Here is a 14,132-nt window from a genome sequence, read left to right on the forward strand (position 1 = left end):
TATATATATATATATATATATATATATATATATATATATATATTGGGATGGCAGGATAGCCTCGAGGTGTGCACACTTACCTCTAGCTGTCAAATGCAGGGATGATAGAGTGTGTGTGCCGTCCCTTGGATGGACGTTAAACTGGGTATCCCGACTACTGGCATTAGTTGGTGGATGTTAAAGATCCCACAGTGTCCTTCGAGAAGAGTAGGCGAGCCCTTAACAAATTCTAAATTTCTGCTCGAACATGCAGGGAGCATAGCATCAGCGGCATCGCTGTACCACTGCAAGAACTGATGCAACCCAGAGTCATGTGCTGCATACAAACGAATGAACTGTAAACTGAAAACTCCCTCCAGCCCAAAGGTATTTGCCCTCTTCATTTAGCTACAACCATAAACAATCAGTGGACATATCAGCAACGATGCAGTTGGGAATATTTGCGAAAGTGTTGCTACTTGAATGCTATGTAATGTGATCACTGATCATCACACTCTCCTTCCATTTCCAAATGAAATTGTTTACTCTTGTGCCAGCTGAAGTGTTTTCCCCATAACATTTCCCCCCATAATCTTGGCTCGTATCAAGAGCAGTGATGCTCGTATCAATTGGGCAGTGATGCTCGTATCAAAGGCAGTGATGCTCATATTAAGGGCAGTAATACTCGTATCAGGGGCAGTGATGCACGTATCAAGGGCAGTAATACTTGTATCAAGAGCAGTGATGCTTGTATCAATTGGGCAGTGATGCTCATATCAAGGGCAGTAATACTCGTATCAGGGGCAGTGATGCTCGTATCAAGGGCAATAATACTTGTATCAAGGGCAATAATGCTCATATCAATGCAGTGATGCATGTATCATGGGCAGTAATACTCTTATCAGGGGCAGTGATGCTCATATCAAGGGCAGTAATACTCTTATCAGGGGCAGTGATGCTCGTATCAAGGACAGTGATGCTCGTATCAAGGCCAGTGATGCTCGTATCAAGGGCAGTGATGCTCGTATCAAGGGCAGTGATGCTCGTATCAAGGGCAGTGATGCTCGTATCAAGGGCAGTGATGCTCGTATCAAGGGCAGTGATGCTCGTATCAAGGGCAGTGATGCTCGTATCAAGGGCAGTGATGCTCGTATCAAGGGCAGTGATGCTCGTATCAAGGGCAGTGATGCTCGTATCAAGGGCAGTGATGCTCGTATCAAGGGCAGTGATGCTCGTATCAAGGGCAGTGATGCTCGTATCAAGGGCAGTGATGCTCGTATCAGGGGCAGTGATGCTCGTATCAAGGGCAGTAATACTTGTATCTAGGGCAGTGATGCTCATATCAAAGCAGTGATGCTCGTATCAAGGGCAGTAATACTCTTATCAGGGGCAGTGATGCTCATATCAAGGGCAGTAATACTCTTATCAGGGGCAATTATGCTCGTATAAAGGGCAGTGATGCTCGTATCAAGGGCAGTAATACTTGTATCAAGGGCATTGATGCTCATATCAACGCAGTGATGCTCGTATCAAGGGCAGTAATACTCTTATCAGGGGCAGTGATGCTCATATCAAGGGCAGTAATACTCTTATCAAGGGCAGTGATGCTCATATAAAGGACAGTGATGCTCATATCAACGCAGTGATGCTCGTATCAAGGGCAGTAATACTCTTATCAGGGGCAGTGATGCTCATATCAAGGGCAGTGATGCTCATATCAAGGACAGTGATGCTCATATCAACGCAGTGATGCTCGTATCAAGGGCAGTAATACTCTTATCAGGGGCAGTGATGCTCATATCAAGGGCAGTAATACTCTTATCAGGGGCAATTATGCTCGTATAAAGGGCAGTGATGCTCGTATCAAGGGCAGTAATACTTGTATCAAGGGCATTGATGCTCATATCAACGCAGTGATGCTCGTATCAAAGGCAGTAATACTCTTATCAGGGGCAGTGATGCTCATATCAAGGGCAGTAATACTCTTATCAAGGGCAGTGATGCTCATATGAAGGGCAGTAATACTCTTATCAGGGGCAGTAATGCTCGTATCAAGGACAGTGATGCTCGTATCAAAGACAGTGATGCTCGTATCAGGGGCAGCGATGCTCGTATCAAGGGCAGTGATGCTCGTATCAAGGGCAGTGATGCTCGTATCAAGGGCAGTGATGCTCGTATCAAGGGCAGTGATGCTCGTATCAAGGGCAGTGATGCTCGTATCAAGGGCAGTGATGCTCGTATCAAGGGCAGTGATGCTCGTATCAAGGGCAGTGATGCTCGTATCAAGGGCAGTGATGCTCGTATCAAGGGCAGTGATGCTCGTATCAAGGGCAGTGATGCTCGTATCAAGGGCAGTGATGCTCGTATCAGGGGCAGTGATGCTCGTATCAGGGGCAGTGATGCTCGTATCAGGGGCAGTGATGCTCGTATCAAGGGCAGTGATGCTCGTATCAACGCAGTGATGCTCGTATCAAGGGCAGTAATACTCTTAACAGGGGCAGTGATGCTCGTATCAAGGGCAGTGATGCTCATATCAAGGACAGTGATGCTCATATCAGGGGCAGTGATGCTCGTATCAAGGGCAGTGATGCTCATATCAAGGACAGTGATGCTCATATCAGGGGCAGTGATGCTCGTATCAAGGGCAGTGATACTCTTATCAAGGCAGTGATGCTCCTATCAAGGACAGTGATGCTTGTATCAAGGGCAGTGATGCTTGCATCAAGGACAGTGATGCTCGTATCAGGGGCAGTGATGCTCGTATCAGGGGCAGTGATGCTCGTATCAGGGGCAGTGATGCTCGTATCAGGGGCAGTGATGCTCGTATCAGGGGCAGTGACGCTCGTATCAGGGGCAGTGACGCTCGTATCAAGGCAGTGATGCAGAAGAAATTCGACAACAGGGTATCAAGGGCAGTGATGCGCGTATCAAGGGCAGTGATACTCGTATCAAGGGCAGTGATACTCGTATCAAGGGCAGTGATACTCGGATCAAGGGCAGTGATACTCGGATCAAGGGCAGTGATACTCGTATCAAGGGCAGTGATACTCGTATCAAGGGCAGTGATACTCGTATCAAGGGCAGTGATACTCGTGTCAAGGGCAGTGATACTCGTATCATGGGCAGTGATACTCGTATCATGGGCAGTGATACTCGTATCATGGGCAGTGATACTCTTATCATGGGCAGTGATACTCGTATCAAGGGCAGTGATGCTCGTATCAAGGACGTGATACTCATATCAAGGACAGTGATGCTCGTATCAAGGGCAGTGATACTCGTATCAGGGGCAGTGATGCTCGTATCAGGGGCAGTGATGCTCGTATCAGGGGCAGTGATGCTCGTATCAGGGGCAGTGATGCTCGTATCAGGGGCAGTGATGCTCGTATCAAGGCAGTGAAGCTCGTATCAAGGCAGTGATGCTCGTATCAAGGCAGTGATGCTCGTATCAAGGGGAGATGCAGAAGAAATTCGACAACAGGGTATCAAGGGCAGTGATGCTCGTATCAAGGCAGGGATACTCGTATCAAGGGCAGTGATTGTCATATTAAGGGCAGTGATACTCGTATCAGGGGCAGTAATGCTCGTATCAGGGGCAGTGATACAGAAGAAATTCGACAGCAGGGTATCAAGAGCAGTGATGCTCGTATCAAGGCAGGGATACTCGTATCAAGGGCAGTGATTGTCATATTAAGGGCAGTGATACTCGTGTCAGGGGCAGTGATGCTCGTATCAAGGGCAGTGATGCTCGTAATCAGATGGAGATGCAGAGGCAATTCGACAACAGGGTATCAAGGGCAGTGATGCTCGTATCAAGGCAGTGATGCTCATATGAAGGCAGTGATGCTCATATCAAGGGCAGTAATACTTGTATCAAGGGGAGTGATGTCGTCAGGGCACAAGGTTTAAAGTACAATTAATCAGTTCTACATAATTATAACTTGGATAGTTGGCAGATAGTTATAGATGGTGTTTAACCAATCTATGCTATATTTACACTGTCTCGCCTCTTAACAATTGGACTTTGTGTTCATTTATGAACGATGCAAATTGGATTAATTTCTGAAATGCAATCAAACTATAAAATATGTAATGTTAGGTTGATCACGTGATGGATGACATGTGTGAGATCACGGCAGTACTTTACAAAGTTCTAGGAATAGCACATTTTCAAAATTACTGCAATCTAACAGCAAATAAGCTCCCACCAAAGTTTAAAATAGGATGTATATATTAGAAGAAAGGTCATCTTAAATGATGATTTAGTTGATCATTCTCTTTGATCAAGACTAGATTTTGGGTGAAATGTTCATGCTCAGCAATGAGCATGTTCTTACTCTCAAAAAGGTAAAAAGGGGAGGGGATGCTTCAGGCTGTGGCAACTTTCACTTGATTTATATTAATCATTTAATTACAATTAATGTTCTTGACTAGATGCGTTAACATCCTGTCCAACACCTTTGATTCAACTTTTGGAGTCAATACCACATCATATCTTGGGTATTTGACCAGCCATAGATGAAATACCCATCGAAATAGAATGGGCCACACTACACGGTCAAATCGGAGAACGTCTTTCGATGCTGAGATCCGAGGTTCGAATCTGAAATTGTGTTGATTTGTAAATTATATCTTGTTGTCATTGTAATTCAAGTAAAGAAGAACCTGTGTGTCATCAAAGGTCTTTGTTTGTGTTCCATGAGGCATTCAAAATGTTCTATTCACTAATCCAAGATGTTGCAAATGGTTTATTTTTCAATGTGGAGATCAAGGCCACAATTTACATACGAATAAATGCCAATGTGTGTGTGTGTGTGTGTGTGTGTGTGTGTGTGTGTGTGTGTGTGTGTGTGTGTGTGTGTGTGTGTGTGTGTGTGTGTGTGTGTGTGTGTGTGTGTGTGTGTGTGTGTGTGTGTGTGTGTGTGTGTGTGTGTGTGTGTGTGTCCTCCATAACTCCAAAACCATGAAACCTAGCAGGCTGAAACTTTGCATGCATACTAAGGAAACTCGAAGGAAGTGCAAGAGTGAAAATTGTGTTTTTAGTAAATTAAAACATCCCTTTTAAAGATAATTAACTGCCTTATTTAATTATATCCTTTTTTAGGCAGCATCCTTGGAACCTCGCTGGGGTCTGAAGACGCCATGTTTTTTGGCCGGTTCAACCTTGCCTTGACTTGGAACAGGCCACAACGATTTCTTAACAATAAAGTTTTTATTTTATTTTTTTTACTTTTCTTGCTCATATCATCAAATGCCTGTTCATCATAGCTACGAATCGCTGGGTACATTGTAATGCTTACAAATGGCCGGAGCCTTCATTTCATTTCCGCAAATGCCAAAACCTTGAGAATCTCTTAAATTAAGGAGGATTACAAAATGTAAGCTCCAGGATTGAACTTAGAAGCAGTTTCAACTCCTAAAAAAGTGTTCATTTGTCCAATTCGGATATATTTGACATTTCGGACATCTCCTGGAGGTGTATATGTTTAATATGATGGTTTGGTGATTGCTAATTGCGTGCCAAGCGAGCTGTTCCTTATCAACTGTTTCATTGGAGTGTTTAAGCCACTTGGCGAGCGCTCTTGGGAATGGGGCCAAGTTAAATCCCTACAACCTCCGTTGTGTGGCCCATAGTCCACCTGGCAAGTTTGGTTGAGATTAATAAATAACGACTGAATGTATCATGGTCAGACAGATACCAAATTGTGTATTTTATTTTTTTGTATACCTTGGTCGAGGCTCGTATGAGAGCTAACACACAACTCACAGCAAGGAGGCATGAGACAAGAGGGGCGGGAGTGGAAGGGACAAAACAGTGGGGAACAGACACATTAGGTGAACTGTGGAAGGGAGAGGGATGGCGATGGGACAGGGAACATGGCGAAGAGAAGATGGACATTACAGGGACTTTCAGGAAGGAAAGCAGGAGAATTGAAGGAAGTGGGCTTGGGTGGATTATCGGGGGTAGAAAAGATCGAGGATTTGGATGGGGGAAGATAAGAGGTGGTGGTGAACAGCTGTTTTGAAAGCCTGGAGGGAAGAATGGGAAAGAATAGAGTGAGGAAGTTTATTCCAAAGGTGGGAAAAAAGAGGAATGAAAGAGTGAAGATGAGCAGTGATTCGTGATTTTGGTAGTTTTACCAGAAGGGGGTTGTTGGCGAACCTTGAGCGCCCTGTGGAAATGTGGTGGGGACAAATCGCAGAGAGAGCAGGGGGGGCAAGGCTGGAGAGGAGTCGGTAGAAGACAGAAAGACCACCGACCAACCTGCGGTGATTGAGTGAGAGGCCTAAAGACTCAGCTTCATTCCGGGAGATGCCGATGATCTTGAATGCCCTGGTTTCGACAGCGTGAAGCTGAGAAAGGTGGGAGGCAGGAGCACCAGCCCAGAGGGGAGAGCAGTACTCCATCAGGCTACGGACAAAAGCTTTGTAAGTGGTCAGGAGCTCAAGAGGGCCGAGGAAGGACTTTGCACGACGGAGGATTCCCAGTCGGCGACTGGCTTTTGAGGCGAGGTTGGAAATGTGACTTTCCCAGGAAAGGTCATGGCAGATAGTGAGACCCAGAAGCTTGAAAGAAAAGACTTCTTCCAGAGGATGGTTGAGAAAGTGGATGGGGGGGTTTTCTAAACGGTCCTTTCGAAGAGACATAGTGAGAGTGTGAGATTTGTCTGGATTGAAAGACATGTTCCACGTGTTGGACCAGATTGTGATTTTATCCAGATCTGCAGTGAGCGAAGAAGCTGCTGCTTGCCGGTCTGAGGGATGACAGATGGTATGGCAGAGGGTGGAGTCGTCGGCAAAGAGAAATAGAGGATTTTCCAGAGAGTCCGAGAGATCATTGATGAAAACCAGAAAAAGAACAGGGCCCAGAACGCTACCTTGAGGAACTCCAGCCTGCACAGGAAGAGGGGATGAAAGAACTCCATTTAGGGCCACACGTTGACTGCGACAGGAGAGGAAGTCTGCGAGCCATGAGTGGAGATGGCCTTGAATACCATGGGAAGAGAGTTTGGTGAGTAGGGCAGGGTGCCAGACTGTGTCAAAAGCACGTGATATGTCCAGGGATACGGCTCGGATTTCCTGTCTGGCATTGAGGACCTCCATCCATTGATGGGAGAGCAGAAGCAGCATATCCAGGGTAGAGTGACCTGGTCTGAAACCAAATTGATGATTGGAAATCAAGCCATTGGAGAAGAGGAAGGATTTCATGTCTGAAGCGATGATGGATTCCATAACCTTGCTGATGATTGGGAGAAGGCTGATTGGTCTGTAGTTACAGGGATCTGTTTTTGCACCTTTTTTATGCATGGCAGTGATGTTAGCAGATTTCCAAGCAGATGGCAGATGACCTTGGGCAAATGAGAGGGTGAATAGAACAGAGAGAGGGTGAGCAAGAGCAGAAGAGCAGGCTTTGAGGACACGTGGGCTGATGCTGTCTGGACCGGTTGCAGAATCTGACTCGAGGTTTGAAAGCAAGCTCTCCACCTTGTCAGGAGAAAAGGATACAGAGTCCAGGGACAGTTGGGTGCGACTGGGTAAAGTGGGTAGAGATAGTGATGGGTTTAGGACACAAGATTTAGCTGCAAACACCGAGTTTAGACATTCAGCTTTATCACGTGTGGAATCAGCAGTGTGGCCATTTGAGGTAAGGGAGGGGATAGAGGGGGAACATACACCAGAAACAGATTTGATTAAACGCCACCAGGATTTTGAGGAGGGAGAGAGGTATGAGAGTTCAGACTTGAGATGAGAAAGATGTTGTTTTCTGGCTCTCCTGAGGGTAGATACACACTTGTTCCGAGCTTTGTGGAAAGAACTGAGATTGCCCTCAGTTGGGTTTGCTTTCCATGAGGCAAAGGCAAGTTGTTTCAGGACAACTGCCTCGCCACAAGCTTCAGTAAACCAAGGGCGGGAGGAAGGGTAAGACAACTGAACACGAGAGGGGATAAATCTGTGCATGAGGGAGAGCAAGTTTCTTTGAAAGAATTCCCAGGATGAGTTGATGTTTGAGAAAGTAGTGATAGGAGACCAGTCTGTAAGTTTGATGGCTGCTCGGAGACCCTGCCAGTCGGCTTGAGTGAAATGCCAGACTCGACGGCGGTGAGGTGGTTCTCTGATAACAGCCAGAGAGATGTCCACTTTAACAAGCACGTGGTCAGAAGAACCGATTGGAGCGAAGGAAGAGCAGCAGATATTGTCAGGGAAATTTGTCAAAATCAGATCCAGAAGAGATGGAGTACCATTGGTTGAGATCCGGGTCGGGAAGTTGACCGATTGAGTCAGTCCCAATGAGTCGCAGAAAGCTTTTGCTGAGGTGCCATGGAAGGTGAGAGAGGTACCCACACCTAGCCAACTGGCGTGATGACAATTGAAGTCACCACATAAGAGGAAGAGAGAGTTTGGATGAGAAGATAGAAGATGGTCCATGTTTTCGGATAGTGAGGTGTAGATGGAGTCATCACTGTTAGGTGGATGGTACAGTAAACATATAAACATGAGGTGGGAGTGGAAGGGAAGCCAAAGCCAGAGGTATTCCTGGGGGTGTGGGGGAGTGAGTGCAGTGCATGGAGAGTGAGGAATAGAGTCTTTGATGAAGAGAGCAACACCTCCACCAGGAGGAGGCTCAGGTCTGTCATACCGTAAGAGGGAGTAACCAGGGAGAGATACTTGGGAGTCAGACACGTCTTGGGAGAGGAAAGTTTCTGTTAGGCAGATAATGTCTGGTTTGTCAGTGGCAACCTGTATGGAAAGATCTGAAAGGTTTGAGCGAAGGCCCCGGATATTTGAGGTCCACACTTTTAATGAAGAGGTAGGGGAGGAGGCTTTGGGTGCAGGAGGTGGAGGGGGAGGGGGAGGGTAGGACAAGGGATGAGGGGGGCAGGTAAGGAGGGTTGCTGAAGGAGTGTGGGGTATTGCAGAACAGCGAGGGGAGGGGGCCGAATGAGGAGGACAAAAGGCTCTGTGGTGCTGGGGGAGAGGGGGGACAAGAGACAAGGAAGAAGGCAGTTGAGGATTTGAGGAGGTGGAATGAAGAGATGGAGGTGAGAGGGCAGTGGAGGGAGGCAGGTTGGTGGATGAGAGGGGGGCAACTTAGAGAAGGAAGAGTGAGGGGGATGAAAGTTGGGAGAAAGGTGAGGGGGGAATTTTTGAGAGAGGTGTGAGGGAGGCTTGGAGGGAGACGAGTGGGATGGTTGCTTTGAGAGTGAGAGTGAGAGTGAGGGGTGAGGGGGGTGAGTTGGCACTGAAGTTGGAAAAAAAGATTGGTTGATGGAAAGCGAGCATCCATGGCAAACTGTGGTTTTTAAAAGTTTGAGGTCAGAGATGCGATTTAACACAATTCTTGATGGATGCAATGAAGGCGAATTCAGAGAATGGAGAGAAGAAGCGCTGTAATAGTTGGATTTTTTGGGCAAGGAATGAAGAAGAGGTCGAAATGAGAGCAGTCTGTTAAAATAGCAGAAGAGTAGTGCATTGTGAAACAGTAAAGAGTACCACATGTATGAGAGAGGAAGATGAAGCATTATAAGATAGTTTTTGTTGTTAATATTAATGTATGAGAGAGTTCAACAGATTAGGTCATGAAAGTGTAAAAAAAAAAAAAAAAAATCGAGGAAGAAGACGAGGAGGAAGTTAAGAGGAAGAAGAAGAAGCAGAATCGGGAGAAGGTGAGCATGTTGTTGTTGTTGTTGTTGTTGGGTATATATATATATTTTTTTTGAGATAAAGAGATTAGTTGGGAGAATGGGGGATGTTTGGAAAGTGGGGAGGATGAAAATTGAAGGTAATGGGGAGGATAGAAATTGAAGGTAATGGGGAGAAAAAACAAACAAACAACAAAAAAAAAACGATCGAACACCGAGTGGAACCGGTAGGCCTCAAGCCTAGGCCTAGGCCTCAAACACCAGGTAAGAACGTCGACAAAAATACTCACAAAATAGCACGATTTTTGAAACAAAACCGAACTAGGAACACACTAACATGTAGGTAAGAAAATTAAACAGTTAAAATGGGACAAATAACAACCGGAAACTTAACTTTGAGAACGTCAGCAGGGAGCCCCGAAAGAGACCTCTCGCCGCTCCAAAACCGGAACCGGAAGTGATTTTAATTTAATAATTTTTATATTATTATGTCAAAGAAGAAAGAATGATGATGATAATGATGATGATACGACGCCAAAATTAAAACAGGGTTTTTTGTATTCATGATCAAGGCTTGTGGAAGAGCTCAAGCAGAATGGAATGGAACAAAATGAAAAGGGGGAAACACCAACAGCAGAGCATAGTGATATCTAGGAGAGGGGAAGATAGGTGGGGGGGGGGGGGGACACATAATCATCTCCTCAGTAATACATACCTGCCAACCTTTTTGGAATGAAAAATCGGTAGATTTTTGCACGACGCAGGGGCATGCCCCACTGGAAATTTTTTGAAAAAAATGGTGCACTCTGCTGCATTTTAGACCACTTTATAGCCACAATAAAATCAACTATTTACCACAGCAAAATTTGGCCTACTTGTCAAATTTATTATGTGCAACAAGTAACAGCTTCCAAAATATTTACACTGGCACTCCAATACATGACATTTTTGAAACAAGTAACAAAAATGGCAAAATAGTGCATTATCCTGCATTTAGACCACACAATTTCCTCAATAAAAACATTTGTGTCGCCAGTTTTGAAAAGTGATCGTTAACGGCTAGTGACAAGTTGTGTTCTACAACAAATCCTTGGAACAGGACTTCAGCGTTTATTGCCGACGCTGTCTGTGTTTTCGGCAAAAACATTTTCATTAAGGGCGTGCTTTTGACAGCGTTCGCGTTTTTCACGCGTTTGTTCGTTTTAATGTGAGTGGCAATATCTCCGTAGCCGCTGTGAGACACAGATATATCAGTCCTGCACAGCTCACAGAACGTGTGCTTCGTACCTTTCCGCAATTCCTTGATCCACGAATGTTCCTTTGTCCACTCGTCCTTGAAAACATTGCCGTACCGCAAAGTTAGCTTTTTCTTTTCAGGCGTGTCCATTGTGATTGTTGCGAAAGCATCCGCGCGAAAAATGGCTTTGTTGTTGTACACTCGACCGTGCGACACTCGCGACACCAGGCAGTTACGTGCGTCTGCTATCACTAAACTAAGGGCGGATAATCAGATTTAACGATAGCAGACGCGTGTAACGGTGTAGACGCGCGCATAGACGACGGAAAAACGTAAACTGCAAGGTACTGTACAGTATCGTATTCTGTAACTCGGATAAAAAAAAAAATTTCCCCTGAACTTTAAAAACCGGTAGATCAAGCATGTAAAATCGGTAGCCGGTAGATAGCCTCGAAAATCGGTAGTCTACCGGCTAAATCGGTATGGTTGGCAGGTATGGTGATATATTATTCATCTCATAAAGTCTATCGGATCATTAGTAGTGATATACAGTGCCTCAAGAAAGTCTACACCCACTTTCAAAATTTTCACCTTTTGTTGCCTTAAAGCTTGGAATTAAATTTCATTAAATCAGAGTTTTTCCACCTTTACCTACACATCATAACCCACAACTTCTAAGTGAAAAACAAATTCAATAAATTTCAGAATATTAATTAACCTTATGATGCAATCACTCAAAGAAACCCTTTAAGGGCTGAATTTATGAAAGGCGTTTCGCGAGCTTCATGCTAACACACACCTAACCCTTAAACACTGACAAAACCATCTTTGTGCATGCACAGCCGCTTTAAATAGCATTTTACAAAGGGAGATTAACATCCGTTTAGCTGTGTGTGTATAAACAGCCGTGATTAGATTGTGAAACACCGCACATATCTCCAACATCCAATTGAAACGATGCACTTGCATAGAATCGCAGTGCCATGGATAATTGTTGGCGGGAATTCAGCGAATTGCTCCTCATAGTCGGTTGATCCAGGTCATTTTGCTCCAGATTCAGCATCCAACAAAATGATTCCTTCGAGAGTCTGTAACTCCAGACAAATTTAATATAGTCATACTTCTCCAGAGGAATTGCATCTCTCCTCGAAGATTTTCAATGCATGTTGACAAACTTCCCTATCCTCTTCTGCCTCCTCTTGAGCTAGTTCAATAACTCCGAACACATCCATACTCACTATCCCATGTAAACTGCAAATTATAAGCCGTGCAATGCTTGCTTCAAGGCTTTAAACACACTCTTAACTATTCAATACCTTTTGTAAATTTGGCCCAATACTGGTTTAGATATTCTTATTTTATGTGAAAGTATTTCTGGGTCATTTTCTGCTTGGGTGTCACTTTCTAAGTGCATTTTTGAGTGTGTTGTGCTCAGTTTACAATCCCTACACCCTAATGGTGCTTTACACAGCTTAAGCCGCTTTTCCTGATAACCTCCGCCACCGAAGGAGGTTATGTTTTCACCCATGTCTGTCTGTCTATCTGTCTGTCTGTCTGTGAGCAGAATATCTCAAAATGCTGTGGACGGATTTGGACGAAATTTGGTGTCGAGGTTGCGTGTGTGTGACACAGACGAAATGATTAGATTTTGGTGAAGATCCAGATCTGGATACAAAATTTTTAAGTGATTCTTCACAATTGAGAGATAGGGCCAAAAACGACATACAACACGATATTTCAAATTGTTGTGGAAGAGTTATGACAAAACTTGGTGGATGAGTTGGTTAGGTGACAAGAACAAGGCGATTAGATTTTGGTCTACAGTGCCCGTTCTAGTTATGGCCGTGTCCATCACATGTTTCTCACATTTTCAGCATTTAACTGCTCAAACGTTATTAGGGAGTGGGGTGGGAGGAGAGATGGGAGTGAAGTGGGAGGAGGTCAGAGGAGGGAGGTGAGTGGGGCAGGAGGAGGTGGGAAGAGAGAGGGAAGTGTGGTAGAAGGTGAGAGGAGGGAGGGGAGTGGAGTAGGGCAGGAGGAGGTGGGAGGAGAGAGGGGAGTGTGGTAGAAGGTGAGAGGAGGGAGGGGAGTGGAGTGGGGCAGGAGGAGGTGGGAGGAGAGAGGGGAGTGTGGTAGAAGGTGAGAGGAGGGAGGGGAGTGGAGTAGGGCAGGAGGAGGTGGGAGGAGAGAGGGGAGTGTGGTAGAAGGTGAGAGGAGGGAGGGGAGTGGAGTAGGGCAGGAGGAGGTGGGAGGAGAGAGGGGAGTGTGGTAGAATGTGAGAGGAGGGAGGGGAGTGGAGTAGGAGGAGGTGGGAGGAGGGAGTGGAGTAGGGTAGACAAAGGTGGGAGGAGGCAGACGAGTGGGGTGGGAGGAGGCAGACGAGTGGGGTGGGAGGAGGCAGACAAGTGGGGTGGGAAAAGGTGGGAGGCGGTCGGAGGAGGGAAGTGATTGGGGCAGGAGGAGGGAGGGGGGTGGAGTAGGAAAAGGAGGGAGGAGAGAGGGGAGTGGGGGGGGAGGAGAGAGAGGAGAGTGGATTGGGAGGAGAGAGGGGAGTGGGGTGGTCGGTGGTCGGAGGAGGGAGGGGAGTGGGGTAGGAGGGAGGGGAGTGGGGTGGGAGGAGAGAGGGGAGTGGGGTGGGAGGAGAGAGGGGAGTGGGGTGGGAGGAGAGAGGGGAGTGGGGTGGGAGGAGAGAGGGGAGTGGGGTGGGAGGAGAGAGGGAGTGGGGTGGGAGGAGAGAGGGGAGTGGGGTGGGAGGAGAGAGGGGAGTGGGGTGGGAGGTGGTCGGAGGAGGGAGGGGAGTGGGGTGGTCGGTGGTCGGAGGAGGGAGGGGAGTGGGGTAGGAGGGAGGGGAGTGGGGTGGGAGGAGAGAGGGGAGTGGGGTGGGAGGTCGGAGGAGGGAGGGAGTGGGGTAGGAGGTGGTTGGAGGAGGGAGGGGAGTGGGGTAGGAAAATGTGGAAGGAAGGGGAGTGAGGAAAGAGGGAGGGAAGTGGAGGAGGTGGGAAGAGGGACCTGGCGTTGCTCAGGACCTTCACCAGGTATCTTTGTTAGTACACAATAAAGTTCGTTGGTTATATTTGATCACTTTGGTTTATATCATTTTGGAACGTAATAAAAAAACACGACAGGTAAATTAATGTTTTCAGTTTTGACCAAAAACAATTACTGTGAAATAAACAGCAGATTTGATCTTCACAAGCTTCATTAAAAGGGTCCGAGATCTTCACGCTCACAAATGAACTATATTTGTTCTCGATCTTTATTGTGAAAAGTAAAAA

The sequence above is a fragment of the Eptatretus burgeri genome, chromosome 12 (assembly GCF_056783735.1).
Source record: "Eptatretus burgeri isolate ZD-2024b chromosome 12, Ebu_testis_v1, whole genome shotgun sequence".
Taxonomy (NCBI): domain Eukaryota; kingdom Metazoa; phylum Chordata; class Myxini; order Myxiniformes; family Myxinidae; genus Eptatretus; species Eptatretus burgeri.